The sequence below is a fragment of the Lissotriton helveticus genome, chromosome 12, assembly GCF_964261635.1.
Source record: "Lissotriton helveticus chromosome 12, aLisHel1.1, whole genome shotgun sequence".
NCBI classification, from domain to species: Eukaryota; Metazoa; Chordata; class Amphibia; order Caudata; family Salamandridae; genus Lissotriton; species Lissotriton helveticus.
This window is the reverse complement of record NC_136073.1, coordinates 849,172,745-849,198,266: the sequence shown is the minus strand read 5'-3', so window position 1 is coordinate 849,198,266 and position 25,522 is coordinate 849,172,745. Positions and strand designations below refer to the sequence as shown.

Sequence of the window (25,522 nt, the reverse complement as noted above, 5' to 3'; positions counted from 1 at the left end):
GTTGTAAACCTGAGCAACCGGGGCCTTACCTGGATACGCTCCGCCCCCTCAAGGGGCATGAGTAAATGGGTGGACTGGTGGTCCTCAGGATGTAAGGGGTAATCCCCCAAAATGGTTAGCACCGATTGGTTATGCCACGATGCAATTTGGGTCACCCGGCAGCAGAGGGGCTGCCTGCCCTTGGATCGCCCGTAAATTCGACCCACCATGTTGGCATATTTCTTATGCAAAATAAACCTGCAGCAATGTTTTCTCCAACAACCAATGTGACTTTTGTGTTCTTTATTATGCTATTGCTGTGTTTGCGGGTTGGGTGTGTTGGCGATATTGGCACTATGTGCGTGCGCCTTGCTGCTCGAAGCACAGCACAATTGCAGTTTGAAGATGAGTGACTGCACCTTGCTGCACCGAGCCCATGACACAAAGAATGATGCACTCACCACTCGCCTGTGCTCCTGTCTGCACCAAGAGCATGACATAAAAGGTGCAGTGAAAGGTTGGACCTCTGGTTTTTGCCAGTGCTTGTTTTAAAAAGCCTCTTATTTATCTCCCGGACACAGCATGTCCCGGGAGGAGGTCGGCGGTTTCTCTCACACTTCCTAAGACTGCTCTGGAGCCTGCTCATCCTGGGTGGGAAACATCATTAACAACGAAGGCAGTACTACGCGTAACGTTTACAACGAGGCACTTACCACGTAAACGTCTTTCCAACGCGTATGCCTTCAACGATCGTATTTACCACGAAAAAAAAAACCGAAGGATTAAAAAGGGGGGTTGGGGGGGGTCTCCCCCCCCATAAAAAAACGATCCCGCCGTGCCGAAAAAAACAGTGTCATAAGAGAGGAAGCGGAATAAACTTCCGTTTCCTCTTTATGACGTAAGAACGACGTGGCAAAGAAGATGAGGGGAAAACGAATTCCGTGGTAACGCATGCGTGGAAAAGGCATGCGTTGCAACGGAATTCGTGGTAACAACATATAACCATCCTGGGTAGGAGGGCACTCCTGGCTCATTCCCGCCCTCCGGCTTAACTTGTACCCCTCCCCGGCTGCTGAGGGGTTCGCGCCGAGCCTGACTCAGGCGCAGGGTGCGTTTTTGCAATGCCCGCTTGTCTCATGGCAGTTTGGGAAAGGGGCTCAGGAGGACAGAAAGTCCCGGGGACGCGGACTTAATCACAGACCGCCCCTCTCTCTCACGCACAGACACACAGACTCACAGACAAACACAGGCTATATATACACACACTGCCAGCAGGCAGAGAGGCACAGAGCGGCAGTGTCTCACAAGCAGCGAGCGCCGCAGCCCTGCCCCGCCTGTCCTCGCGGAGAGGGACCCCTGGGGATGTGAGCACCGACCAGGGAAAGAAGGTACTGGCTCCTCCTTTTAACACACGCGCGTCTTTCATCCTGCGGTCGTGCGTGTCTGGCTGCTGTTTGCGCCCCCTGAGTCCAGAACACAGAGTGGGGGAATGGTCTGGAGGGGAGTGGCTGGGGGTGGGAGACAGAGCGAGAGAGAGAGAGGGGGGGGTATCATGAATACAGATGCATGTCAGTGTAGCAGTTTAGTGGCTGTCTCTCTGAGATTACGACGGGAACTTCCAGCTGGTCTCCTCAATTTCTCGCCGACACTCTGTGTGATCTTGCACTCATCTCTACAAACTTCTTGCTTGTTGAATGGACTAGGCGCTGGCAGCTCAGGTAGGCGCAGAATTCTCTCCCATCTCCTGTGTTTTTGGGCGAGTGGCCTCTCGCTTGTCTATCAGCTCGTGAACAGCACGAACTCTGTCCTTTCGACATTTTGATGTACAATATTCTCTTTGCACTGCCATCATTGTATTTTGCAATGCCTGCACTTTTGAATCCGGCGGTATAGTTACACCCCTAGGAGGCTCCCTTACACGGTAGCATATGGTTGAGTTGATAGAAGTCTGAAGATGGCCACGCTTCATAGTTACAGCGCCTAAACTCAGAGGTTTCCAGGTGCTTGCTTGTCACAGTCTGGGTCTATAAAGGGCTCTGTGGAAGACCTTTCCGGGATGTGATGGGCTTTTGTTCGGTGTGAGGTTCTGCTTAGCCTGAGGGTTGTTCCAGAGTCCGCTTAGGGTTATGTGAAGGTCTGCTTGGGGTTATGTGAAGGTCTGCTTGGGGTTATGTGAAGGTCTGCTTGGGGTTATGTGAAGGTCTGCTTGGGGTTATGTGAAGGTCTGCTTGGGGTTAAGTGAAGGTCTGCTTGGGGTTAAGTGAAGGTCTGCTTGGGGTTATGTGAAGGTATGCTTGGGGTTAAGTGAAGGTCTGCTTGGGGTTAAGTGAAGGTCTGCTTGGGGTTAAGTGAAGGTCTGCTTGGGGTTATGTGAAGGTCTGCTTGGGGTTATGTGAAGGTCTGCTTGGGGTTATGTGAAGGTCTGCTTGGGGTTATGTGAAGGTCTGCTTGGGGTTATGTGAAGGTCTGCTTGGGGTTATGTGAAGGTCTGCTTGGGGTTAAGTGAAGGTCTGCTTGGGGTTAAGTGAAGGTCTGCTTGGGGTTATGTGAAGGTATGCTTGGGGTTAAGTGAAGGTCTGCTTGGGGTTAAGTGAAGGTCTGCTTGGGGTTAAGTGAAGGTCTGCTTGGGGTTATGTGAAGGTCTGCTTGGGGTTATGTGAAGGTCTGCTTGGGGTTATGTGAAGGTCTGCTTGGGGTTATGTGAAGGTCTGCTTGGGGTTATGTGAAGGTCTGCTTGGGGTTATGTGAAGGTCTGCTTGGGGTTATGTGAAGGTCTGCTTGGGGTTATGTGAAGGTCTGCTTGGGGTTATGTGAAGGTCGGCTTGGGGTTATGTGAAGGTCTGCTTGGGGTTATGTGAAGGTCTGCTTGGGGTTATGTGAAGGTCTGCATAGGGTTATGTGAAGGTCTGCATAGGGTTATGTGAAGGTCTGCATAGGGTTATGTGAAGGTCTGCTTGGGGTTAAGTGAAGGTCTGCTTGGGGTTAAGTGAAGGTCTGCTTGGGGTTATGTGAAGGTCTGCTTGGGGTTATGTGAAGGTCTGCTTGGGGTTATGTGAAGGTCTGCTTGGGGTTATGTGAAGGTCTGCTTGGGGTTATGTGAAGGTCGGCTTGGGGTTATGTGAAGGTCTGCTTGGGGTTATGTGAAGGTCTGCTTGGGGTTATGTGAAGGTCTGCATAGGGTTATGTGAAGGTCTGCATAGGGTTATGTGAAGGTCTGCATAGGGTTATGTGAAGGTCTGCATAGGGTTATGTGAAGGTCTGCATAGGGTTATGTGAAGGTCTGCATAGGGTTATGTGAAGGTCTGCATAGGGTTATGTGAAGGTCTGCATAGGGTTATGTGAAGGTCTTCATAGGGTTATGTGAAGGTCTGCATAGGGTTATGTGAAGGTCTGCATAGGGTTATGTGAAGGTCTGCATAGGGTTATGTGAAGGTCTGCTTAGGGTTAAGTGAAGGTCTGCTTGGGGTTATGTGAGAGTCTATTCAGGTGTGTGTTGAGCTGTGGGGGTCTCTTCTGGGCTCAGTGAGGGTCTGTTGAGGTATGTGTGAGTTTGATGTGTTATGCGAGGGTCTTTTTGGGGCTAAATAAGAGGGTCTGTTCTCGGCTCCATAATGGTCTTTTGAGGTACGTGAGAGGGTCAATCGACAATGTGAGGGTCGGATGGCAGTTATAGGATGGTCAGTCCTGAGATTTCTTGTGAGAGTTCTGTGTGTTAGTCTTTTGGGGGCCACATATGGTCTACTTTTGCCATCTGTTAGTAGCTATGCTTGGGTCTGTTGGTTTGCACCAGAGTTTGTTCTTGGCTGTCGTACTGTTTCAACTTTTTTTAGTTTCACGAGTCAGTCGCTTCTACCAGATCGCATAATGTCTTATAAAACACACTCCGTAGGATCACTCAGTAGATAAAACAAGAATCCAGCAAGGTGCCAGGTACTAGTTTTGGCTGCTAATGAGTAATCATACCAGGAATAGCCCTTTGATCGCCAAGAACTTGGTATTCCTCAGTACAGTTACGCAGTGTTTGACGAGACATTCTGTGGCCCTGAAGAAGCACTTGACTCGCGAAACATGTATTGACCAAGTATATTTTTACAGAAGAAAAGAATAATAAAAGCTATTATGGCTTGAACTTAAAAAAAACTCCCTCGCTTCTATTTTATGATTTAATTGGTTTAGGTATATCAGTACAGGCAGATTGATATCAACCGAGAGAGCATATATGCCGGTCTAAATGTTCATACATCCCTTTCTTGGTCTTGAAAACATTAGGACTGAATGTCCAACAACCTCCTGAAATGGCACATTAAATAAACAATTCAACCCACTTTAGAATATAAGACGCATTCTTCATGAAAATATAAACAAAATGAAGCCTCCTACTTATAGCTGTTCACATTTCCAATTTAATTCCAATTTAACATTTGTGGTTTGATTTGGATAGCCCTCAAAACACTTGAGATGTGAATGACAACGAAAGACAGAATGCAAGAAAAAGTTGAGTTTACATATCGACCGCTTGCCAAAACTGTCTTAAACATTCAGCACCTTAAAAATGTAAACTTCTATAAACTACAGGGCTCGATTCACAGATGTTTTGCACTGAGTAGGTGTACTACATCTGACTTACTTCTTAATTTCAGGAGTCAGTAAGGAGTTTTACAAGAGTAAGTCACAAGAAAATCTTTTTTAAACCGAGTCCACTTTTTTACAGAGAGGCAGTTTTTATTTTTTAAATAAATCGTAAAGGTGAAATAATTGTCATTGCAAAACCTTTATTTAATAATTTAATGCCAGGCACTAGGGATCCCGTGCCTTACACTCTGAGTTTAGCTTTCGCCATCTCCTCTACACACATTTTTTAGGACGAATTAGTTGCAATTTCGGTTTACAAATCTGTGTTCTGGTGGTGTGTGCAATAGTACATTATTTTACGTATCAGGGTTTGTCTGGCCATTTTGGGGGAGCAATAGAAACCTTTTGGAAAGTGTGAGTCTGATTACTGTGATTTTGGGGTAAATAAAGAGCTTAATTTTCATAAATAAATACATTAATTTAGTGTAGAGTCCACAGTTTTCCTCAGGAGCACACCACCGGGACTTCTGAATACCAGGGTTGCCGAAAAGCAAGGCTGCCTGGTCCTGATTCCACCTCACGCCTATTTCTTCTACAACCCTACACTTCCTGTCTCTTTATCTCACGAATCTCGAGGCTGCCTGGTCTTGATTCCACCTCACGCCTCTTTCTTCCACTGCCCTACACTTCCGGTCTCTTTATCTCATGAACACCAAGGCTGCCTCTCCTCGACTCCCCCTCATACCTCTTTGTCTGTCCCTTTCTGCGTTATCTGGGTCCGAAGCAGATGCTAAAACTTAAATCCCAGGGATACAAAATAGTAGCTGGTTCCCTCCACATGCAACCACCGGCCCAAATTAAGCACTAGGTACATACTGGGTAACCTGCTGATCTGTTTTTCACTTCTAGCATCTCACCATCTTTTATCTGGGACTAGGCTATGTCTCCCTTGTATTTAGACAACAATGTTGATCCATACATTGATATACTCTCTTAAAGTTAGACTCCTTTTATTTGGGCCTGGACATGTACATTTTAGGATCTGCCGCCTAGACCCAGACAAAGTTAGAGGGCGAACAGTTTTTCTTCTGTCAAGCATATGGAAAAGGCTCCTTTAATACTTAAAAGATTGTCAAAATATTCCATGCGGTTGCAGAAAACTTGAAATTGAAATAATTCACTATCCTCCATTTACTGACTGATGCGTGAAGGAACAAATTAACTTTTAATCGGGCGCACAAATTCCAAAAGGGTGTCCGGGTTCAGGAAGAGCTAAGCGAGATGAAAAAGCAGAGGAGGGCGCTAGATGGTGATCAGGCCGGTTTTCTCCAATTTCCTCAAGTGTGATTGGCTGAGAAGCAATGGAAGGGCAGGCAGTGCCATAGCTTTGGGGTGATGACAGAGAATGACCCACCACTGAAACGAATGTAACTGAATTTAGGGTCCTTAAGGCCCACGAGAGGGGTGGAAAGCCATGTTCTAGCAGGAAGGCAAGTGGTGCTGCTGCTGGGCAGGCACAAAGGACCTGCGGCCGAAATAAGATGATGATATGGATAAGGCGCCTTAAATGGGCCTTCCATTGAATGATGTCACAATACATCTCAAAACGCAAGGTGACGTCATCCAACAAAGGAACATTCTAGAACATCTATTGTTGGCGATTGTTAGAGATGCAGGACTGGGAGAAGAGAACATTGTCTTCCCTACTCTGGATGCCCCGTTAAAGGCGATGTCCATAGAGCGGGAACCAATGCAGTTTAGTTAAGTGCGAAGACATTGCACAAAACCTGATAGACCACCCGATTTAACAGAAAAACTACATAAAATCAGGATCGATCAGAACACAAAGGCTGTGGACCTTGGAAGCTGCTGCAGGTGGTCGTCCAAAGCTGGTGGCCACCAGGTAGAAGTCTACGGCATGGGGTTTACCAAGTACCAAGACCTGCTTATCGTTCGAGTTCAGGTCCAGAGACCTGTTCTTCTTCCAGCTGGAGATGGATAAGATGGTAGTTTAAGCTTGGGTGGTTATCCACTAAGGGCGACGCGGGCGCTCGTTCGGCGCTGAGCAAATTGGCCTCCTTGGCTTTTAAAATGGCTTGCCTATGCAATGCATTGTGTTGCTTTGCGACATGTTAGCACTGGCACAAAACATAAGTAAAGACACCCCCCAACCTATATTGAGGGACATTGGAACCTTCCAGCTTGATACTAATCTGCATAGAGTCTGGATAAGGCAAAATAGTGAGTCTGAACGAATGGCCAAGGCCGCCAGCGTCATCATATATATGTCACCTACAGTGCCAAGCTGTCATTCGAATGCCCACGGAAAGAACCCGTCTTTTAATATGGCTCTTACTACTCGGGGTGAACCTGATTCTAGGCACTCCCAGTTTTGGCAGCTGAGGGTCTGAGGTACATAGATTACAAACAATTTGCCCAGGATCACACAAGCAGGATAAGAATTTACCCGTTGGATCACATCTCCTGTAGTATGTAGAACTGTCAAGCGCTGCACACATCACAATCTAAAAAAAACAAGCACTGCGTGGAGATGACGAGCAAAGAAAGTGCAGTTTACAAGTTCTCTTAAAAGCTTTAGTGTCTAGTGGTTAAGAAGGGGGAAGTAAGGGAAACCTAAGGCTAGATAAATCTGAAATTCGAGTGTGTGCAGGAGGATTAAACTCAGTAACAAAGGGTCAACAGTAATGACAAACAGATGCACGTGTTACATTAATATAGCAGCAGGGTAATCCTTTGAGCCACTCGGTTTTATAAATGTTTATTCAAAATTTGACGTGTTAGCCAGCAGCCGAGTAGGAATAGCCATGTGGCTATTGAAAAGGTGGCAATAGAAAACCTAAGACACTGTATAAATAGTCGACCCCCCCCCCCCCCCCACACACACACACACATGCCGTTATAAGATAAGGTCATGGTTATCACAATTTTGGTGGCTGCTGTTTCCACCTGCTTTTTCCAGCAATGTATTCCCAGCTGGACACAGCTACATCCAGGGTGTGGGGTCAGGGAGTACAGGAATGCACTATTTTTTTTTATCTTAACCTGGCTGTCATTTTAATTTTATATTATATCTAGTTTTCTATTTTAATCTTTGAGATCCTTTTTCTATGTGTTAAAATGTGCAGTGGTTTATTGTCTTCTCTCGGTTCTGCTATGTTTTCATACATTCCACCGAGGGCCTTTCTTTGGGAGTTTGTGATGTATTCAAGATGTGTCTGTTTCACCCATTAATTAAATAAAATTGATGCAGGAGGTAAGAACAGGAGGCAGTGGTACTGAGTTAACGTGTAAACCTGGAGACAAGGAGCTCGATTCACAAACATTTTGCTGTGACTTACTGTTGTAGTACAGCTGCTTTACTCCTGGAATTTACAAGCAAGCAAGGATTACTACAGAAGTAAGTCACTTCTACTAATAGAAGAAACTCTGTTAACCGGGTCACGTATTTCGAAGTGTGCAATAAATTGCAGGTCTGGGTGGGTGTGGTGGTGTTTATTGTGAAGAATGCTGTTTATATTTGTGTTTTTAAATGATTAATATCGAGCTGGTTTTCTTACCTTGCCTCTAGTTTTGTAGCAAGGGTATTAGGGGCTCTGTCGCAAACATGTTAACTGCACCTTCTGGCCTTGGTTGGGTACTATATTTAGGGTGCAGGAGGCCTCACACTTCCCTCTGCCCCGGTGCCACTACACCTGCTACACCAATGATAGCCACATGTCTGTTTGCTCTGCCATTTCCTGACTTCTGGGTCAGTGCACATACTAGCCTGCCTGCAGGCGGGGGCTTAGCCTCCATTGTGCAGCAGGTGCAGTGGCGCCAGAGCCCAGAGGGGCCCACTGAACCTTGATTATTGCTGCATTTTATCATTCAAACAGTAGCCATGGGAGGCTGTTTCCTTCTTTGCACTAGGGCCAAGAGACGGGGTATACGTTGCTGTCTGCAGGGGTGTGCAGAGAATGCAAATGTATCCGTTCATGGTATCGCTTCTATCGCGATAGTAATGCATGTCCTTGTGGCTCTCCTGCACCCGGTGTTCTAGTTGCCTTACCAGGTGTGCCACTGAATCCCTGCCCCCATCCTTAAATAATGCCTTCCACTGAGACATAGCCCTGCTGTGAAGATGCTCAAGGCCTGTTCCTCTTCCGGGTCAAGAAGAGGTCTTTGCTAATAAGGTTTTTGGAGGAGTCTATACCGTACCCAACTTTTCATAAGAGAGTAACACGAACAAGAGAAAAAAACATACAAGTACCACAGAGGAGGGCTATCCATATAGGAAGACCCCTTCTATCAGCCTCCCCTGGAAGTGATATATGGGGGTGCTTTCCTAGGATTGAGGGGGGCCCAGATCGTGCATTTAAAAGCCTGCACTGGTCAGACTCCTCGCAAGAGACAGATACACATGGAGGCTACAGCGCCCGTCTCTTCGAGGCACTTTACACGAATCCACAGGGTACCACAAATGTGCCTTCTCTTATAGATGGTTTGTTCTTTTAGACAGATGTTGTTTCTCTGCTTAGCTCAGGGTGAGTCATACGAATTTCTCGAGTCTCTGCCACCACAGTGAGTGGACAGTTTCCTCTGTTTTCCTTAAACTTTGTAGACTACATTGTATTAACTGATTTTTTTAAAATGTGGTTCCTTTAAAAAATGCGCTTTCATGTCTTAACTCTCAAACTCTGCTTCCTTTATTTGTTGCCGCATCACGTCCTTCCGATTAGACCCTTTCTGTCTTCGTGGTTGAAGCAAAGAAGGGAAAATTTAGTGAAACTTTAGGAAATTCAGTGATCAGAGAGGCGAGAGATAACCCTTTCATCCTCAAGCTGCTTTTAACTTGGAGTAAGTCTGTCTGCTTCAAGTTCTGTGTTTCAAACTTAGTCAAAGACAGGTGTGCACAAAAGTAAACTTACATCCCTGCAACATAGCAACACTTCTCTTCCAAGGCTACAAAAATCTAAAATTGAAGTGCATGAGCCCCCCTCCATCATGTCCTCCTCCCCAAATGGTAATTTGAGTCTCCGGGAGGTAAGTGGCAACGTCCGGGCTGTGCGCTCCCTGACAGCTGAACTCTTGAAAACATATTTTTGTCACAAGTTCACTGGAAGACAATGTGCTCTTCGTATGTACATCAGGGGTGTCCAACGCAGGTCCAGGAGGGCCCGGCCCCAGGCACATTTTCAGGATAACGTTGGCTTGGTAAATAACTCCTATTCAGATTAACCGCTTCCGTGCGGCGCTTTAGCCGCGCCCTGTGCTGGACATTCCAGAACAGGGCGGGGTCGTGACGGAACCGTTCCGTCATCAGCACAGCTCAGCCGTAACTGATGACGGAACGGTTCCGTCACCAGCATCGAAGGGGTTAATTGTAGGGACATTATTTGCCCTATCGGTGCTGAAAAGTTATCATGGTACGAGTGCTTAATTTGTAGAAAAAATAAATGCAAGTGCCATATATTGGCAGTGCCCAATAATAAGGCTGTCTAGTCTTGATTCCACCTCATGTCTCTTTCTTCCACCACCCTACACTTCCTGTCTCTTTATATCATTAACACCGAGGCTGCCTGGTCTTGATTCCACCTCATGTCTCTTTCTTCCACCACCTACACTTCCTGTCTCTTGATCTGATGAATACCGAGGCTGCCTGGTTATGATTCTACCTCAAATTTCTCTCAAAATGTATCTATTTGTATCTAAATGAAAAAAAATATTTCAACAAGAACACCACACAATTTTCAATTGTACGTTCTTACCATCTCGACTCAATACATTCTTATACATTAATAGTTCCAAATGGTCTTTCACGATTAGAAGTAAATACATCCTTCTGCCACTAGTAAAAGCCACCAGAGGTAACACTAAAAACCAATTCAAGAGTTTAAGAAAACAGTGAGTTACTCAGCGCACATAATCTGAATTCAAACTTCTTAAATATATGTTTTCACTCTAGATGCTTAATAAAACTTTTAAATAATTAATTGTCTATTTATATAGAAGATTAGATGGATGTATATTATGAGTCATTGTGAAAATGGGGTGGTTAATGTATTTAATAAGGTGAGCCTAGGATGAGATTTTGTAATAACTTATCGCTCCCTTTTACTTGGACTAGTGGGCCAGTCAGGACGGTTAATAACCTTTTAGGGCGTGAGCAGCGAAGGGGCCATTCCACCGGATTAACCTTAATATTTGTTTATTAGCCTTAGGGATGTCTTTATTTATTTTTAGGTTTTATATGTAGTGCCGCTCTGCCAAAAACAAGCGTCAATGAGCTTTATTGAGAGAACACCAAGGAGAGGCTCTGTGCCACACCACCACAAATCACTGTAACATAATACTCTGTCAGACAAAGAACAACACAATTCTTCTTAAAAATAATGGTGTATTATTTTATAGTAAATTGTGGTGGTGTGGTGCATTAGGCTTTGTTGCAGTGTATTATTGTAATTTCTGTTTTGTATATTGCATTGTATTTTGTATATTGTCTTGTTTTTTTTCTGTTACAAAAAATATGTTTATTTAGACCTTAGGGCCAGATTTATCAAATGGTTTTGCTCATTCTGTGTCTATTGGAAAATGTGTTCATACATATGGCCCATAGTCTTTTTAACAAGGATTCTTAAAACAGGATAAAATGCAAATGCAAAAATACACAATATAATACACAATATAAATATACTTTTCAAACTCAATTCATCAGCCTATAAAATCTACATTCTCTAAAATCATTCGTAACAATCAAGCAAAGATTTCACATAATTCAATAAGGCTTTCCTTAGGTTAACTGTAAAAATGTCTCGTGTTTGATCATATGGTGTGGTATAGACTTTTTTTCTAAATAATGTCTCCTCTTCTGCTTCGGTGCCCTCCATGACCCACCCTCCAACAACTTCTGCTTCTGGGTCTGTGGCTCTCACTTCCACATCTGGTCACAGTGTTGCCACATTCTTCCCCTAAAAGTTTTTTCAGGTGAATATTATTTTTTTTTAGGCACATGCTCGGGTGCAGGGTCAAAACACAGAAACTCAGTTAAAACAAAAACGTTTAGGCCGGACAGTTTCACAATTTTGGACAGTTTGAGGGACAAGTTGAAACGTTTGGGTCGAGATGCAAAAAAAGACCAAAGCAGAGAAATACCAGCATTTGTAAAGCGCACAACTACCTCCAAAGAGGTGTCCCGGCGCTGGGGGCCTTCGGGAAGATTAAGCGAGCTATTGTCCAGAGTCACATGGTGCTGGGCTAACCTGCCGCCGACACCAGGGATTGAACCGTGAACCCCGTGGTCCGGAGTCAGGCACCCTGGCCGCTGCGCCACACCTCTCCAAGAGTGGAGAACAGAACATTCTCCAAAAGTGAGGATTCAAGACTGGTTCTGCCATACCACCCACCCAACCCCCCCCCCCCCCCACCCCGTAGAGGCTGGGGACGACCTCTCAGATGACCTTCTCTTTTGTGTAACACATACCTAAAACACCAAACCATCACAGTTGTTATAGGGGCCCTGCTCTGTTGCTGTAAACTATTCATGCACCTTGTTCACTTTAAATGGGGTAGGGTTCAGTGGCGTAGCAGGGGGCGCGGGCGAGTTGGTGATGCAGCGAGCGCAAGGTAAATAGTTGTATTTATTTATTTACTTACTTAACTCCTGGCCGTCGTATGTCTGACTCCACTACCCCCACACCCTGCCCCTCCCCCAATCCACCCAACCGGCCCGCAGCACTCCCACTGCGAGACGCCACTAAGGGGTAACATTAGGGGTTAAGTGAAGGTCTGTTTAGGGTATGTGAAGGTCTGTTTGGGGTTAAGTGAAGGTCTGCTTAGGGTTGTGAAGGTCTGCTTAGGATTATGGGCGAGTCTAGCCCACAGACGACCCGAAGCACCGCCCCAGTGCCCGCCTTCCCAATCCGAACCGGACAGCAGGCCAGCCCCCCTCCCGGTCATAGGTTCCAGAATACTTTCCCGGGAGACATGCGTACCCTACAAATAGTCATAATGTAATATAATATGGCATGGCATAGCATAACGTAACGTAACATAACATACAGTCGCGTAGCAAGGAGGGGTGCAGCATTTTATTCCGCTCCACTCGGCTCGAGTTTTGGGGCCGGTGGCCTCCGCTCCTACATGCGGCCACCGCAGGAGGCAAACGCAAGGACCGCCATTGGGGCACCACACGGTGTAGCTACATCACTGATAACATAATATAACGTTCCAACAAGCGCTGACCTCAGGGATTGAGGGGCGTCTCCCATGTGCACTCTAAATAAAGTATATTTGGCCTGGTAGACCACTGTTATTGTAAACCGTGTTAGAAGGCGGCAGCCGTATACGGTCATTCTTACAAAGTACGAGCTCGTACCTTGAGGAACTGATTGAAGTTTTATATTTGTACAGCCCCTGAAGAAGGGCACATCGCCCGAAATGCATTGGGCATAATTGAATATTTATAACCAAGTATCTTCGAACCTATTGTTATGAAGTAATAACGACTGTCATCAAGAAACACCCGAATGACATAAAACGTACGACAATTTCAATAAAGTTTTTTTTTAGAAAACTCAAGAAAAGAAGAAAATATATACTTTATTTAGAGTGCACATGGGAGATGCCCCTCAATCCCTGAGGTCACCGCTTGTTGAAAAGTTGAAGATTATCCTCATACTCAGGAGGATTCACCCTATTGCACCACTAACCTGTATACATTTTGTTACAAATTTATTAAAAAGGGAGTGCGCTCATCTGTCCCAAATTCGAAGTTCAACATAATATAACGTAACATAGCACACCGCAGAGTAACATAATACAACATCAGGGAATTGTCTTTTAATATATAAAAATTAAGTATTGGTCAAATCAGCCTTTTATTTACAAAAAAAATGAAACTTGCTGCATTCTTGTTTAGGCCTCTAACCCCCCCCCCCCACAACACAAAATCAGGGGGTGGGGAGATCACTACCATGTAAACTATCACAGCAGTGAAAAACTGAACAAACCATTGTGTATTTTTACAGCTAGCATTAGAGGGGATGGGGACAAACCTCATAACACCTAAACGAAAGCTTTGCAGCGGGGAAACAACTACAAACTGATTTCGCAATGTTTTGCTCCATTGACCATCATTAAAAGTGGGGAGAAATATTTTTTTAATGTAACAGGGGATTTCGTTTGAAGCAAAAGCACTTTCTTTTCCGTAATCAGCAAAAATGGGGCAAACAACTTTATTCCTGTTTTTTGTTTAAACCCTATGACGCTTGTAAGATGGCTCATACGTATTTTATGTGTCATGTATTGTTGCAGTCATTTCACAATTCGTTTCCTCTTTCTTAACCCGTTGCAAAAATCTTGCTCTATTTTGGATGCGAGTTAAATATATTTAATCTTTACAAACATAATGTAGGGTGCAAAGCCGATTTCCCCTGCTTTTCTCCCCAGTGCCAAGTTTACAGGGGTATGGTGCTTGGTGCCACAGCCAGAAGGGGCATTTGCTGTTCGATTTGTTGTTCCACTTGTCTTTTTTACTTTTAAAAGTGTGTGATTTTGATCACCAATGGGGGTGACCTTTCAGCCGAGGATTGGCGATGGTTTTCGAGGAGACCGAATCCTTGTTTTACTGATAGCTTCTAAATATATTTGATGATAAAAGAAAAGGCTTGTTTAGAATAATTAAAACTGTCCTGGGTGAAAATCCTAGTTGACTAATTGCAACTGGTTAACCAAGAAAAATGTAATGGGTTGTATTGTTTACTCAGCCTTAACTACGAAGAGTTTACCTGAAAGTAATCCATTCTATCATTTTTTTAGCTTTTTCTGTGCCATACACAAATGTCCAAACTAAAAGCAAGTTAATCTTAGCCCTGTCCTAAAAAGAGCAACCTTATCAGAACTGCTAGGCCATGATCCAGCCCAAAAGGGCCACAAACATCCAGTGATGTCTCTTGACATGTTACAAATGGTTTCTAGAAGATCCATTGATTGGCTCCTGGGTGTTTGTGCTTTCATTGACCTGCAGTGACGATATTCTAGTTACACCTTGGATCTAATTATTGGTGTCTATAGATGGCGATTTGTTTCAGTTAGTGTTTCATTACTATTAGAACCTTGGTTCATTGTATGCTTGACATATACAGCTAGATTCATAAAAGGGCCGTTTTGCGAGTCTTTAATAGCGATTCATAAGGAATCGCTATTAAGGACTTGCAAAACGGGATTCATGTAGGAATTGCTAAATAAATTGCGATTCCTACACATTCCTTATTTGCGAGCGATTTCAAGGGTGCAGGGGTGTCCAAAGGACACCCCGTAGCACCCCTGAAATGTGAATTTACACTGATGTTGTGCACACACATGTCCAAAGGACATGTGTGTGTGTAACATGCAACTTAGAAAAATGCATTTAAGTGCATTTTTCTAAGTTTTAGCTATTTACCACGAGGTTTGACTTTGTGGTAATAGCGGTCCTAAATTGCGATTTGCAATTTCAAAATGGTTCATGAATTGCATTTAAGGAATCTCAAGTAGAGATTCCTTATATGCAATTCCTCACAAATGTGCAAATTCTTTATTAGCGAATTTTGCATTTGGGATGATGAATCCCAAATGCAAAAATTGCACTCGCAAAGGGCCAGATTCTCAGAATCTGGTCCTTTGCGAGCGCAATTAAGCTTGATGAATCTAGCTGATAGTTCAGTGCCCAAACAGAAATTTCCAATAACTGCATGGCCACGCAGGACTAGCAGCTCACCGGACAACCAGAGTGGAGGTTTGTGGTGGAGAAACTGCCCTCAGCGCTAAATGAAATGTCTATTCAGCCTTGAGAACACCCATTCTATCCACCGATCCTGTTTTACTGAGCAGTGCCAGACTGACCTTACCGCTTGTATCCTAGCCAACGTAACGGAAACTAGCACTAGTTAAAGTGCCATCAGAATAATAAGCTACCTGTGAAACAGTGTTGGCGGATTGCATTTGCACAGAAACACAGCAAGACCCTTATATTGTGGGCTTGAGGTATACAAAGGCTGTCCCACAAGAAGAAAGAATGATGTGTGTGTGGTGTAGATGGGATTGGACATCTTGCTGCACTGCAGCCACTTGTGGGACTTATTTAATTTGACAGATGCTGGGGTCCACCAAAGGATTTGCCACACTCACAGTTACCCCTCTGAATTTAAAGGTGGGCAGCTGCAGAATTTAAGAAGGCAGATTCTCAGCTGGCTTTGCCATGGGAAACCCTTGACTTGACAGCCCACCCGCCACAGGGCCCTCAGGTCATAATGATGTTCTACCTGCCGTATTTCACTTTCACTACATTTGCTACTCCAGGACCACCATACAAGTATGGAAATAAATGTATGGCCCCAACATGAAGGGAGAAAATTCCCTGCACATCATGGCCATTGATTTTTTTGTATTTCAAATAAACAAGAGTTGTCCGACTTCATGGAAACCACTGCTTCATGGACTGTGATGTTGGCTTAATTCACCCTCCCTGCCATGGATCTCCAAGTAAGGTGAGTTGTCCTCCACCAGGGGAGGGGAGGTTACATCTTCTGCTGACCCACTGTCCAGTTGCCTGCCACCCGGCATCTCAAGGACCACCTAAAACTGTGCCACTTAATCTCCAAGCGGTACAAAAGGGGGTGGTGATGGACAGAGCATCCGAACCAATCAAACACTCACACCCAGTGAAAAGATCTGGGTTTGATCCATCACCGTTCTTTAGCCCACTCTGCCACTCCAGTTCAGACATGGCTATATGCAAATCAGTCTGACCCTGTGCCTCATGGGAACAGTCCAGCCCGAACTGCCAAGCCATGCCTTCCCTGAACCGGAAACAAGCTTCCGAGGACCGGTTTCTGGCATTGCAGCCGTCTTCAGCCCGGCTTGCTTGAATCCAGTGGCAAAGTGAGCAAGGGACTCACGTCTGAGCATACCCTGCCAACTTATGGCGAACAAAGCGGTACAAAAGGGGGTGGTGATGGCGGCCAAAGCGGTACAAAAGGGGGTGGTGATGGACGGAGCATCCAAGCAGCTGAGCAGAACCTTGCACAGCAGCCCACGGGTAGTGCCAGCAGCCAGTTCACCAGCAGAGAGCCAGGCCTGTTTGCTGGAAGGACAGTGAGAGAAGTGGTCTAAACTTCACTGTGAAGATGCTTTCAGGTATAGGGAGGGATGTGAAAATCAGCTCGACATTGGCGTTTCACATATAGGCAGTGCATAGTTTGAGCTGATGGTTGCAAGTGGGGCCCACCGGCACTTGTTTTGGGGGACCAGCACTTATTTTTCCTCATCAGACATTGACCGAGAGCAAGAGAGAGAAAAACAAACAAGGGGGAAGATACATGAAGGGAAGAATTGAGTAACAGTGATGAAGAATGAAAGCAGGGATGAAAAAGAGCCTGAAACAGTGAGATAAAGGAGGTAGGGAGTGCCTAGGGGAGAAATAAAGAGGCACAAGGTGGAGTTGCACCTTTGCAACCCTGGTATTCGGCAACCCGGACATTTCATAGTGCCAGGGGCTGGATTCTCAGCACTACAATGTGCCACAGCACTTACTCTTTTACAAATTAAGCACAGCTTACAGGTGAACATTTGGAAAATGGCTTGTTAATAGGGTTTTTTTTACTGGGACGATGCCTACACTTAACTTGGCAATTATGTTTTATGTAATTTGGCAGAGCAGCCAGTGGAGACGTGGCAGTCTTTTTACTCTGGTTGCAACTTCTGTAACATGCACCTATCCTAGCGCCCTGAGCCTGCCCCACCAGAAAGAACAGCCTCCTGGCACAATGGGCAGCCCCTGGCAATATGGGCACCGTTGATTACCCCTGACCAACAGGCTGGCTATGAACAGTACTCTGGGCCATTTGTGCCACCCCCTGGCTGGCTGCATATAGAGTATCATGTTATTAGCAGCACCCACGAACACCTGAGAAAGAACATACCTTTGAAGGACCCTGGCGCACAATGGCTGCCCCCTGGCATGTAATAGCAGTAATTCTGACGAAGTTCTGTTTGCCTGTGCGGAAATAAAGTTGATGTCTATTAACAGGCACAGGGACAGTGAAGGGCATTAAAACTCAGCTTTTTTTTGTCCTGCCAGAGCATTCTGGATGTGATTTTTGCCAGTGGGATCATGGTTTCAGGTAGACACAGTCACCACTGGTCCTGGACAAGTGCATTTCTCACCAGCATATGATTTGATGCTAAAGATATCTATTGCTCCTGGATTCTGCGGAAGATTCTGAAGTATTGAAACATTTCATAAGTTCTTATTTTGAGAGCTGCATGTATGAATACTAGGCCTGGGCAAAGTTCGCAGAGTTTTACTCTGCAGATCACCGCAAAGTGACGGAAAAACTCTGCCGTGCTCCGCAGAGTTCCGCCCGTGGCAGAGTCTGTTAAGTTGCACTGTTTGCACTGATTTTTAGCGCCTGGAGTGTGTCCCGCACTGTAAAATCAGACTGCACTACGCGTCATGCCAGAGGGTGCTGCTGCTTTATGCCACTCGAGTAGACATTCTACTCAAACGGCAGATTCCTCAGCGGGAGCTACCTGCCGCAACTGCCCGCATTGAAAAATCTCACCGGGAGGAGGTCTAGCACGCGATTTCTTTCTCATGAGCGCTTCCCAACTTAATGTTGGTGAGACGCACAAGAAAAAAAAACTTCGCTCCACGTCACTTCGTGGAGTTTTTGGGAACTCTGCGTTCCGTACAAAGCGCAGATTGGCCAAACCTCCGCAAACTCACCCGGCAGAGCGTAATTCTTCACCCACTCCTAATGAATACTGCTCTAAAATTCAGTTTGAGTCCATATTTTACTTGAAACATGAACACAGCAAGCCTGCTGCAAAGGGTCAAACTGCTGGCTACTCCTACCTGTTTGAGCCATGAGGGGCTGGTATGACATTTATCCCTATAACTACTTCTGTGTTTCTTGTGCCCTGCTCCGCTGGGTACAGGCAAAGCCATTTGTGACTGGCCAAGTGGCAACGGCACCAGGAATTGCAGTGTTCCTCACATTGGCTGACCAAGTAAGCACACAAAACCTCCTACGAGTGCAAAACTAAGTGGTTTGGGTGTGACATGAAGTCTTTAGCTAAGGGTATACAGTGGCCAGAGCTAAGGAATACCGGTGCCCCTTCATCATAAAAGGGATTAAACTAAAGAATGTGGCATTGTGTAGGGTCTACGGGAGACGAGACACCCCATTTACTTGGCTGTATACATTGAGTCAAATTCTCAAAACAGCATTTATATTGAGACAAAATGAAAAGAGCAAATTGTGCTTGTAGCATGTGCAAAATGTGAAAAATAGATGCATTTTATTTTGAACTCATGACAGCAAGCCCATGCCATGAGATGTATTCATAGTCACCCTGGGAGAAAAATGTTTACAACAAACATGTAGATGTAGAAAAGTAGAGTAGTGTTAGCTTGCGCCTCTGTTAGAAAATGGAACTTTCAAAGATTGCTTCTCAATCATAAATGTCTTGTTTCGAAAAAAAATTCAACCAAACATTTTTTCCACTTTATTTGAATCCCTGGTATTCAAAATGTATCAATTTATCCAAATTAAATTAGCGGCGATCTAGTAAAATAGATTGTAAATTATAAACCAGAAAAATCTGTCATTCTTTTGGATTTAAAAAGCATTCTCTTTCATGTTATTGCCCCATCTCCAGGATTGGCGAATTAGGACAGCCCGTTAAGATCAATTTACATTTTATATGCTCTTAAAGTCATTAATATATGGTGTTGTTTACATAGCGTTCTTGTGTATTCTATGAACTGTTTTTTAATAGGACGTTCTGTATGTTCTGTTTTTGCTTCACAGGCACACATGAGCTAAAACTTTTCATATTATTTTTTCCATAAAGGGATTATTTAAATGATGGTGGCCAATAGTGTATCCATTTAAAGAGGGCTCAGAAAATTATGGAATTCACAAAGTTAATCTTAGAGTTAACAACATTCTTAAACTAAGGCGTGAACTCACACACACTTGGATGAACTTTAGGCGGAATAAGTTGGAAACGTCACAGTTTGCAACTTGCTCTGTCTGAAGTTTATGAATTAAAAAAAAAAAAAAAATTGATACTTGTATAGCGCACTACTCACCCGCAAGGGTCTCAAAGCGCTTGTACGAATACTGCTGTGGAACCCATCCTGGCTTTCCCTGTGAGGTGTCCACTCCTGGGCACCCCCAAGGTGGAGGCCAGGCATCCTTAGCGTTGTGGGGCCCGTTGTGGAGATTAAGCAAGCTATTGCCCAGAGTTGCACTCCATGATTGGAATAGGCACCGAGGCAAGAATTATCAGGTCCGTGGAATTTTGAGCACAAGACCCGTCGAGGCGGGGAATTGAACCCTGGTCCCGGGCTAGACCTCTGCATGAGGGTCTGCCGCTCCAACCATTGAGCCACACTTCTCCACTGAATTAAGTCGGAGAAATTCAGACTTAAATGTGTAAACTTCAGACACCTCATCTGTGGAGCACACAGGGATTGTTTGTTTATGACCAGCTGTGGAGCAAACTCTGTGCGTGTTTATGACCGGTTTTTGGGCGCGGTTACGTGAGAAAGATGGGGTAATACTGGAGCCCCAACAGAGGGAGCACCTGAGGAGAGGGCCGGCGCAACATAAGCCCATTGGCCAGTGCAAGTGCCATGGGTTCTAATGATGCCGGTTCAGGGGGCTTAGTGGACTAATGCGTAGGGACCTGTGTTCGACCTCATGGTCACAGGATCAACTCCCAGCGGGGCTGTGAGAAGTTAGCCTGGTATATGATGTCCACTAGTTCTAGTGGGCACCTTGCACTAGTCTAATCGACCCTTATTGATGGTGGTTGTAAAGTCAACCTTATAGAAAGCTATCCTAGTGGTAGCATGAGCCAGCAGTCTTCAGGCTAAGACTTCAGTAGGCGAGTGAAGCAAGTTGTTTTACCATATATAATCCCTTGAATACCAACTGAAAGGACACCACACAAGGTATATATCAAATATATATGTATCTAATCTAAACACAACCCCTCTGCACTCTTTATGAGGTCAGAGGTAAAAATACAATACAAGTCACACAGTTAAAATACGATAGGTTGCATAGTATACGTTATGCCCTAGGGGCCTCACAAACCATATACTAAGAAAGTGGTATAAGAACCACAAGAGAATTAGAAAGCAGGCCTGTGGAATCGCTGGGGCTACTCTAAACAACCAAAGGTTAGGAAGTAGGAGGCCCACGGGAGACGCGTGCAGTGTCTAAACACAGCCGTGGGTTACCATTGACTTTCTATGTAGATCGTAAAAGTTACAAATATACAATTTAAGGACACTTCCGGATGGACTAGGATGGAACCCTTTTAAACTAGGACACTTCGAGAGTCAAGACCTACGGGAGCACCAGAGTACTCATGTTACCTCACCCAGGGAAGCCGGGTGCATAGGTGTCTTTTCGTGTCGGGTTTCGTGGCCGTTTTCTACGGAGAGCTGCAAAGAAGTGCTGCAGGCGACCAGAGGAAAAGTGTCCAGGTGGATCCAAGGGTGGATCGAAGATCTGAAGAACCTGAAAGCAGAAGGGACAGAGTCTGGGTCACTAGCCAGTGACCAGGAAGGAACCAGGAAGGAAGCAGGCGATGTTGGGTGATTTCAGGTGAAGTAGTCGAACTTGTCTCTTCAGCCACGAGGTCCAGGAGGCATCGACGATAACCAGGCGCTGGATTCGAGCTGTCCCACGACGGATCTAGTTGACTGCGGTGTCGGTATCCGTATTGGACCAAACAAGCCTTGGCAACCAACCGCAACCCACGCTGGATGTCGAGATTGGCTCTGTTGCAGAACAGCAATGTCTGTGACGCTTCTCCTTTTAAGGGAAGCTGGAGCAAGCCTGGAGCAACCAGGAAAGAAATTTAATTTCAAAGAAAGGTCTTCAGGGGGCTCACTAGCCACCGGGCAAGGAACCGGGAAGACCAATGAGCTTAAATGCAAAAGCGGGGCCCATGGGATACTCGCAGAGTGTGGGGGCCTGGGCTTCGGAGCAAATGGTGCTTGGGATTCAAGCACCCCAAAGCACAACTTCGAGATACCTTGTTGAAGGAGTGCAGCTTGCAAAATGCAGGATGTCCAGGAGTTCCAGTCCCATGTCTCTCGTGCCCGCTATGTGTCTCAGCTTTGCTGTGGGTCGCGGTCAGAGAAGTCTGGAAGTCCAGGTCCTGTGTCGCAGATTCTTTTGGGTCCGGCGGGAGCCTCGAAAATGCAGACCGGCAAAGTTGCTGTTGGTGCCTGTTTGCACAGGGTGGTCACTCCTTGACCAAAAGGGTGATATCTTCTGTCTTCCAGCCAGAATGGAACGTCGAAGGTCCAGGATAGGTCTTTCAAAGATTCGTCCAGGGTAATCTAAAGTCCTAGGGACACAGCTCCAATACTTATACTAAGAATATGGGCTGGACTACCTGGCTAGGTCCCTCCTATGGGTGGACCTGAGAAGGGGGTGGTTACACCCCTTTCCTTTTGTCCAGTTTCGCACCAGAGCTGGGGCTGTGTGCCCCAGCAACCAGTTTGAACTGGGCTATGCATAGAGCACCATGTGTGCCCGAGGCAGTGTCTGTAAAGCATTCACTGAATGCAGCTCTCCCTGCCCCAATACACAAAACCCTGTCTGGGGAGGTGCTCCCTGGACAGGAAACCTATTGTCCAGGCCTCCCCTGCCAGAGTTTTGTCCAGCAGCAGGAGGTCAGACTTGTGTCTGTGGCAGCAGCATCTATTTTGTGATGCTGAGGCTCTGTTTAACTTTAACCGGGTAAAGCAGTAACTACATGTCTTTTCCCTCTAGAAGGGTGGAATACTACCCCCGCCGCCAGAACTGGCGGGGGGGGGGGGGTAGTATTCCAAAGTGTTTGCCACCTTACACAACATGTTTTGATAAAGCAAAACCAAAGTTAGCAATAACCACGAGGATTATAATGCACTTAAGAGTATATGGTATGGCTATATCATTGAACAGCTATAAGGAGATGGTTCCGAAAGCTACAGAGGGGCTCAGCTCATGCTAGGGCCCCCTCACATAAAACCAAGCACTCTGCCCCCAGGATTGTCGAGGCCTACCATAGGAGTGGCTTATAGGTGTATATGTGTCTATATGTGAAATGTAGATATAGGTATACTATATCTAAGCAAGGGGTGATTACACCACCTTACCCAGGATGTGGGAACAGATCAGTGGTGTCAGTTTGGAAAGCAAACCGGGGTGGCACAATACATGCTGCAGCCCCTGGTAGGCCTAAGGTGCACCTATGCCCTGGGTACCTATGGTACACTATACAGGGGCTCACAGGAGTGACCCAGTAACCAATCTGGTATGTACCTAAAGTACATGGTATCAATTTAGAGAGAGAACAGCTGGGCTGTGGGTCTGATTGGCAGGCCCACAGCCACACTAAAGTCGAACAACCAGAGAATCACAGCAAAAAGTGGGGGTGACCCTTAGGAAGCAGACCCTACTCTCCTACAGGGGCCACTCAGCCTTTCATCTTTCTGAGGTCGATAAAATCAGTTCCATTGAGCTGGGTAACAAACATCTCTTATTCAGTGCCAAGATATCCTTGGGTGAACGTGCCCTTTACAAAAACATGTTATGTTTATTATGTAGGTCAAGAAATCTTCATCACCCGGTTGGGCAGTAAAAGAAGGCCATAATTGGGACGCAGTGGGTACACTCCACTCCTGGCCCCCTGGTGCCACTGCACCTGCTAAACAAATGCCAGCTAGGCCCTTCCTTAAACCGTCCGCTACAGGTTAAGGACTTTTTTCCCCTCCTCCTCTGGTCCTCACACGTGTTTTTTACTTCAATTTGTAATTGTCTATTGTCGTAATGGAATTTTTTTCGCCGACGGTTCCTTGAAAGTTGATGCTCATAACGGAAAAAGCACGAGCGTTTTTTCTTTCAAATCTGTCAAACTCAAAATCAAACGCAGTCGCTGTGTTTTGCTCCCACGCGTGGTCCTCGTTTAAGACCGTCTTGGCGCGCTGTGTCAGAGCAGGAATGCAGATGTAGGCACAGCTGTCTGAGAGGAGTGACGTCAAATGTGGGCATCAAGGGTGAGTGAGAAGGGGAACCGACACAGCTGAAGAGGAAACTAAGATTGGGAGGGGCCTTGGGAACAGATTATTATTCATGCCCGTCTAAATTATTACGCTTTAGTAGACAACTCGGGGAATATTGAAAAACAAAGCTCCTCGGAGCACCTGCCCCACTGAAAGCACTAGTATGTGAGCATTGAAGTGTAAAGTGTTCCACAACAGACCATTTACTCAAACTGTCAGCCAGTAAAACATAATAAGCCTTCTCCTGTCGCTGAACTGCCGTGCCCATTCATTCCTTGGCCTCTCTGCTGAGACTGCCAAGAGGCCACACGTGTGCCAGTTATGTTAACAGAGAGGCCAGTCATGGTGAACTAAGAGGCCATGTGTGCCAATTATTTGATTGGGCATGTACTCAGAGCTGGTCATTAAATTAGCCCTAGGGTCCCCCATAATTTTATATGTGTTATAAGTGCCAATTATCTTAACAGAGAGGCCAGTCATGGTGAAGTAATTGACAAGAGAGCACCTTGACGCCGTTTAAAGAGATTCCCAGAACCGTAAAGGGATTTCCGAAATAGTCGAAGGTGCTACGCGCTACTGTACCATGTGAATTGCATAAATTCCCTACACAAATCTTGGATAATATAACACAACCTTACAGTAACTCTGTACAAACTTGCAGATTTTAATTTTCTCTACAAGTATCCATTTTGCAGGGCTTTTCCCTGCGCAATAGCACTGCTGATGAGAGGAACACTAACCTATCTGTCTGGGGTCCATGGCCTTCCTCGGCTGGGGTAGGACCGCCCACCGAACGTAGAGATCGGCGCGGGGCAGGCTGGGACCTCTGTGTCGTCCGAGGAGCCCTGGAAGGCACTGACCTCTGACCTGCGGCCGCCATTTTTGTTGAACCTGCTCAAGCTGAACAAAGTCGCCAAATGGAAGTCCATTATTATTTTTATTGTTATGAATAACCATTAATTTTGCTGTTATTATAATACCGATAAAAATGCTGCACATTCTTTTTATTATTATTGTTGCTGTCATTATAATAACCAATAATAATGATGCAAACAATAAGAAACAATATGTGAATATAAATTCCTAGGCAATTTCGCCACTACTTTCGAATACCAACGAAGACTAGAAAAATCCCGTTTTTTCAGTGTGTTCTTGTTTTATGATTAATTTTGTGTAATAATTACATGATTTTTAAATGTACTGTATTTTTATTGTAATAGTTTTTGATGTCAAGTATTCTATATGATTTCTAATTATGTGTATTAAAATTATGATTATTTTTAAATGCTTTTTCCTATTCCTTTTTTCGCTGTCATTTTAAGTCACTTGTTTTTCAATATTGTCAAACTGCCTAGGAATTTATATTCACATATTGTTATCCCTGCCCTAGGAGTTACTACTATTGTTCAGGGGGTCCTTGTTTTTCTCAACCAACAATAAGAAACAATCATTATAGTTATTATTATACAGATATTGTCCTGAATTATTACTATCATTATTATTTATAATAATAACGAGTATTCTTATTGTTATTATTACTAATTTTATTGGGGTGAATTATTATTTTTATTATCATCATCATGCACTTTGGGTCTTTTATGCTCCGGAAGTAGCCTACAGCAGGGCGCCAGCGCACCATTTTTTTCGTTCTGTGCAGCCCTTTAACATACTAAAACGACAAACCCTACAACGTGTCCATTTGTTTACTGGAAGACTATTTTTCAACTCACGGGGTCCCAGCAACGAGGGTCTTCTCCTCACCTATGCAGGTCACGTGTGCTTGAGGCTTGTGCATTCTGGGACTTGTAGTCGTGGTTTTCAATTATGAAATACGTCACATACATCATGGCCTGGTGG

The 25,522-nt window shown here is 45.1% G+C and overlaps 1 protein-coding gene across 2 annotated transcripts in view; it reads left to right on the top strand.

Annotated features, from left to right (window-relative positions):
- Nucleotides 1-1,141: 1,141 nt before the first annotated feature.
- TBXA2R (thromboxane A2 receptor) overlaps nucleotides 1,142-25,522 on the top strand; it is a 230,335-nt gene continuing 205,954 nt past the window's right edge. The window contains exon 1 of one of the 2 annotated variants that reach the window (XM_078671413.1): nucleotides 1,142-1,367. The gene's annotated coding sequence lies outside the window, so the exon portion shown is untranslated. Of the gene's footprint in view, nucleotides 1,368-1,566; nucleotides 1,698-25,522 lie in introns of those variants that run through there. The other variant, XM_078671412.1, reaches the window with a different exon arrangement.